Source organism: Rhinoderma darwinii, chromosome 2, assembly GCF_050947455.1.
Source record: "Rhinoderma darwinii isolate aRhiDar2 chromosome 2, aRhiDar2.hap1, whole genome shotgun sequence".
Classification (NCBI taxonomy): domain Eukaryota; kingdom Metazoa; phylum Chordata; class Amphibia; order Anura; family Rhinodermatidae; genus Rhinoderma; species Rhinoderma darwinii.
Window position 1 is genome coordinate 119,841,021 of NC_134688.1, and position 6,000 is coordinate 119,847,020.

At 43.6% G+C, this 6,000-nt stretch overlaps 1 protein-coding gene across 2 annotated transcripts in view; it reads right to left on the reverse strand.

The window, feature by feature from the left end:
- The window catches only part of NR4A1 (nuclear receptor subfamily 4 group A member 1), a 50,041-nt gene extending 44,578 nt beyond the window's left edge, over positions 1-5,463 (reverse strand). For both annotated transcript variants that reach the window (XM_075852234.1, XM_075852235.1), the window contains exon 1: positions 4,803-5,463. The gene's annotated coding sequence lies outside the window, so the exon portion shown is untranslated. The remainder of the gene's footprint in view (positions 1-4,802) is intronic.
- Between the last annotated feature and the right edge of the window lie 537 nt (positions 5,464-6,000).

Consider the following 6,000-nt stretch of genomic DNA (forward strand, 5'->3'; position numbering starts at 1 on the left):
AAAAACCTCCGCAAAAACGGAGCCATTCTCTTTCATTGAACACTGACACCTTTCCGTAGCACTACGGAAGGGTGTCAGTGCCGTGGAAATGTTCTGGGAATTATGGAACATGTCCGTTCTTTCGCATTTTGCGGGCCGTGCTCCCATACTTTGTATGGGAGCACGGCCCGAAAATGCGGCTGTCAGCCAGCGGCCGGCCGTGCCCGCAATCGCGGGCCGTGATTGCGGGCACGGTCGTGTGCATGGGGCCTTAAAGAGGCTCTGTCACCACATTAGAAGTGCCCTATCTCCTACATAATCCGATTGGCGCTGTAATGTAGATAACAGCAGTGGTTTTTATTTTGAAAAACGATCATTTTTGAGCAAGTTATGAGCAATTTTAGATTTATGCTAATTCGTTTCTTAAAGACCAACTGGGCGTGTTTTTACTTTTGACCAAGTGGGCGTTGTGAAGAGAAGTGTATGACGCTGACCAATCAGTGACCAATCAGTATCATACACTTCTCATTGTTCCAGCCCAGCTTCTTTCACCGCACAATCACACTGTGCTGTGGATCAGCGCCAATCAGATTATGTAGGAGATAGGGCACTTATAATGTGGTGACAGAGCCTCTTTAAACATGGACACATAGGAGGAATTTATTAAGCTTTCTACGCCAGTTCTCTGGTGCAGAAAAGTCGCAAAAAAACCCCCAAAAGTTGCAAATTGCGACTTTTGCCCTTTTTACGCTGCACTCACCACTTTTACAAATAGAGGGGTGGGGTAGCTTTACAAAAGGTGGCAGGGTCACAATTTTTATTAGAATTTGCACCAAAAAACTGGAATAAATCATAGTGGAAATATAGGAGCTTGCATAGATTTCACTCTGCGGGGCTTAGCAAGGTAAATGACCGTGCCGGACCCTGTACCTTGCACCTCCTGATCAGACTACACAATCCCCCTTCAGATAATTAAATAAAAAACTATGCCGACATCACCGCTTCTCTTTTTCCCTCCTGGTACCTAAGGCTCCTTCAGCGTGTGGCAACGGATACCACATACTGACGACAGGCAGCGTCAGGACTTTGCTTGCGATACAGCACTCATGACGTTGAAGTTCTGCGTCGCATATAATTGTATGAGCCACCGCATACTGAGGGGAGAAGAGGAGCGGTGAGTGGAGTATACTAATATTGTATTTTATGTCTGGCGGGGTGGGCATAGATGGTGCAAGGCCACAGTCTTTGCACCATGGCCGCGGTTGTTGCGCCACACGGCCAGTAGAAAGATGCAACAGATTCATTAAGAGGCGTGCGCCTCCTAATAAATGTGTCGTATCTTACTCCAGCAGAACATATAGCGAAGACTGGCGTATGAAACGCCAGTATTAGTAAGTCTGCCCAATAGTACAGATATGTCTCATTTGTATTTATGTCCTTATGGTGTTTTTATTGTTTGGGCGGTGTCTGTTTTTTTTTTATCCAATTAGTATTCCATTCTGTACATACAAACTACAGATCAAAATAAGAGATTGAATATACTTTTAAAGGTGCCATTCACTGCTGTAGGGAAAATAATATACCAGCCAAGATATAAAAGTGCGAATAGCTGACATTATTAACATTAGCTCTGTTTTCAGGACTTTGCAAAAATGGAACTAAGGGCCTGTTCACATCAGCGTAGGGTTTCCGTCGGAGGTTTCCGTTGTGGAACCCCGCAACGTAAAGTCAAACGGAAACCACAGCTTCAGTTTGCATCACCATTGATATCAATGGTGACGGAAACATTGCTAACGGTTTCCGTTTGTCACCGTTCCGGCAGGTTTCCGTTTTGACGATGGAATCAATAGCACAGTCGACTGCGCTATTGATTCCGTCAAAGAAACGGAAACCTGCCGGAACTGTGACAAACAGAAACCATTAGCAACGTTTCCGTCACCTTTGATATCACCGGTGATGCAAACTGAAGCTGTGGTTTCCGTTTGACTTTCCGTTGCGGGGTTCCACGACGGAAATCTTCAACGGAAAGCGAACGCTGATGTGAACCGGCCCTAATACAAACATGAAACACGCTCATGTGAATGGGGCCTATCTGATACTTTACCCAGAACACATATAAGATCTAAGTACTGCACTCAGCATACATGTATTTGCTGTATTAGATAGTCCATCATAATTAAAAACTTTGGAAATTTAGGGGGAAAAATAAATTCCGGCAACTTCACTTGAATTACTATGAGGAACATAAAAACCTACAGGGGCTCGTCATTTTGAAGTTTTTTCTATCAACCACTTCTGGTTTCAATTACAATGTAATTTTGGACAGCATTCAAAGTGAATATTAAAAGCTGGAAATTCATATTTAAGTTCTAAAGAAGATCCATTTACGCCTTGGCTATATACCTCTAATGGCCAACTGAACTTAGGTCCCATTCACAGCACGCTGGGGAGATTGGCTTTCCCCTAAATCTTTTAGAACAAAAGGGAAGATTGGATTGTGTCACCAAGGGAGAGGGGAAATATCACCTAAAGCTGGTCATATACTTGTCCTAGATTTAAATGGAGATAAGGGAATAAGCGGGCAGACATGGCAGCGGCTCATATCCTGCAGGAACAAAGATTTGGGCATGTAGAAATCCAGTCAGGTTGCCCCATACACGAGATTGTAAGCCTCTCCCACCAAAATCGGAGAGTTGGCCGACTTTTATCTCAAGTCTATGGCTTTCTTATGGGAATATTAGGGAATGTTTCCCCTCTCCCTTTTCGTAACGGAACCTCCTTTTGATCTAAAAAGAATTAAAGATCTCCTGTAAAAGACGCTTTATACCGATTACTTTAGGTCAATGTCACAATACACAGCAGATTATGGTAGCAAATATTAATATACAATTATGAAAGAATGGCATGAAGAATTTTTTATTGTTTTAGTACAGATTGCTAGGCTAGTTAGTCTATGAGCAATAATATTGGTAACTGCATTTGCAAGAGTGAGGAAAGGATTGTATGTTACCAGATGTATATATCTATACACCAACAGGGGTCATACAGGGGTGTAATAATTACTGTAGACATTAGCAGGCAGTCAGAACACCCCAAGACACTAATAGTTGTCTGGCTATCAGTGGACATCAATACAATTAACATAAAGCAAGTTACTCTGGCTAATATCTGTCAGGCCTGTGAACATCTAGTTTTCTTCTCCCATCGCATGTATACGTCCGGAGGAGTCCCAACCAATAATTCTGAAGGCAGGTGGCGACGTACCCTAATGAATAGGCATACAGCGGGACACGTCACCCGCTATTTCAAGCGCTGTGCCCAGGGAAGCCCCTGACGTCACTGTTCATACATGGGCAGTGATGTCAAGGGTTTTAAACTATGAAGTCCCCGGCCAGAGCATCGCAAGCACACTGGCCAGGTACTCCTGTCTTGGGAAATCCACATATATGGACAGTGACGTTAGAAGCTTTAAAAACCCGATATCCACGGCCAGAGCGTCAGCAAGACTCTGGCCGGGGATTCCAGACATGGAGGAGCTCCAGACGTCATGGTTTATATATGGGCAGTGATATCAGGGGCTTTAAAATACAGAGTAACGTCCTGGAGACTCCATTTAAGGCCCCTGACATTACTATCCATATATGGACAGTGACATCAGGTGCTTCCCCATGGCTGGAATCCCCCAGCTGAGAGCTACCTGATGCTCTTCCCAGGGATTCTGGCCATTGGGTAGCTCCCCGAGGTATATGTTTAACATATACCTGTGATGAATGCCATACAGTGGCATCCATCCCACAGACTCCTATGTAAAAAACAAAACTTATACCACACGGTATACATTTTTTTTGCAGGATCCCTCAGGATGGAATAGTGTAGTATACTACATTAATCCATCCTCCATATAAAAGGTATACTGGCGTATGCCAGCTTGACAGAGGCCAAAAGAACACTCTTTTGGTCTCTGTCGGGCTAATGGAGCCCTATGGACATGTTTAGAAAATACGTAAGGAGCTTCCCCGACGTACACAGTACAAACAAGGTAAAAACGTGTACTGAACATACCCTCAGCTGACAACTATTTTGCCCAACTCCACCATAATCAAGTACAGTAGACTCGGCCGAGCTACATGTTTATTTTAATGGGGAGAGGGAATTAAGCTGGGGTCTGGCAGCTCGCAAAGCACATCGATGCAAAACGCAACGCACACGGACTGATTTTACACCCAGAAATCTGTCATGCTCGTGTGAATGTAGCCTAAAGGCCTGTGTGTAGTCCAAGCCTAATGATTATATGAAGCATAAGCTATCCAATGCATTGAGCAGTAGAGATATATATATATACATATATATATATACACACACACATATATTATATATATATATATATATATATATATATATACACACACACACTATGTCTATGTATATGTAGTATAGCTATACAACCCAAATATATAGCAGGTTTACATTACTCATTAGTTGTTTACAAATACATAAAAAACTATGGGTGCTGCTCAAACAGAAAATTAAAGGGGTTCTCCAGTTTTATTGAATTCCGCAGTATTTCCACATTATGCTAACCCACAGAATAACCCGAGAGGCTGATCAAAATTGTGGGACCCCAATGTGCAGGATACCAGTATGGATCCCACGTTTCATACTCCCACCAATGTCATTTGTAACAGGACAGAAAATAATAAGAGTGGAGAATCCCTTTAAGACTTTTAGTTCTTTTTCATTAACAAAACAACAACAACATAAAAATGACAGGTATAAAAATAAAGCGGAGCATCCATCATGTGACATGCAGCCTCTGTACTTACACACTGGGGACCCGCTGTGTCTCTCTGTTATCAGGTTACAGGGTCGGATACATCCACCTGCAGCTGTTCGTGGGGGGAGAGAAGCGGGGATCCCTGGGTCACTCACAGCTCTCTCCCCCTCCCTGTGCCTCCCTCCTGCGTCTCCCGTGCCGCCGGTGCTCTGTTGCAGCCGGCAGCCCATTGCCCAGGCAGGGAGACAGGCATGGAAATATGATGCCCCTTTGTTTGTGCTCAGCACACAGACTTGCTCGCATTCTCTCTGCCAGGTTCTTCCTTCTCCTGACCGGGGGAGGGTCAGTGACGTCAGCGCAGAGCCCTATTGACGTCAGTGGAATCCCTGTATCTGCATCAGTGGGCTAAATATAGCTGCACAGAAGAAAAGACCAAAATAACTCCCATGCCTTTTGTGTCACGAGCTCCAGAAGTTCTTCCACAGACAACAATGGGGGCAGGTTATATTTATAGGCTCGCCCTCCACAAGGAGAGCTAATTACAGACACTTGATGTCTGCCAAGTCCTTATCTTCCTAAATATACGACTCAAGACGTCAGCCGAGATAATGCAGAATCTCGTGTGATTTTACTTCATAAAGCTCAGACTAGACGAGCAGTGGCCGATAGAATAATAACGATGTATCGACAGGACAGACAGAGGGACCGCTGGTGCAAAGGAAAGTGAAGTCGTTGACTACACCAACCAATCAGGTTCAAGCTATCATTTATCAGAGGCCCTTTTGAAAATGAAAGACACAATCTGATTGGTTGCTATGGGCAACTACTCCACTTTTCCTTTGCACCAGTTTTGATAAATATCCCCATTCTATGGCACATGGATATATGGGATAATATATAACTTACTGTAAATTATATTCACCCAGATATTCTGTGACCATATGAAAGCACAGGGCTGCAGAACAATGAACTTAATCATGTATAGTAGGGGGTATATTATTCTTTATAATACATACTTTAAATGCTGCAGAACCTCTTCTTTTAGGAGGCGGCAGCATTATGTCAATTACTTATTGAATAACGTAAATAATTGTGCAACTCTTCAAAATAGAGGTTTGCACCAGCTGAGGTATGTATTACAGGGAAAAATACCAGTGCTCTCGGTATACAGTGCCAGCATTGTGTCCCATAACAGTGCCAGCCAGCCTACAATGCCAGCTATGATACCCACATACAGTGCTAGCCAT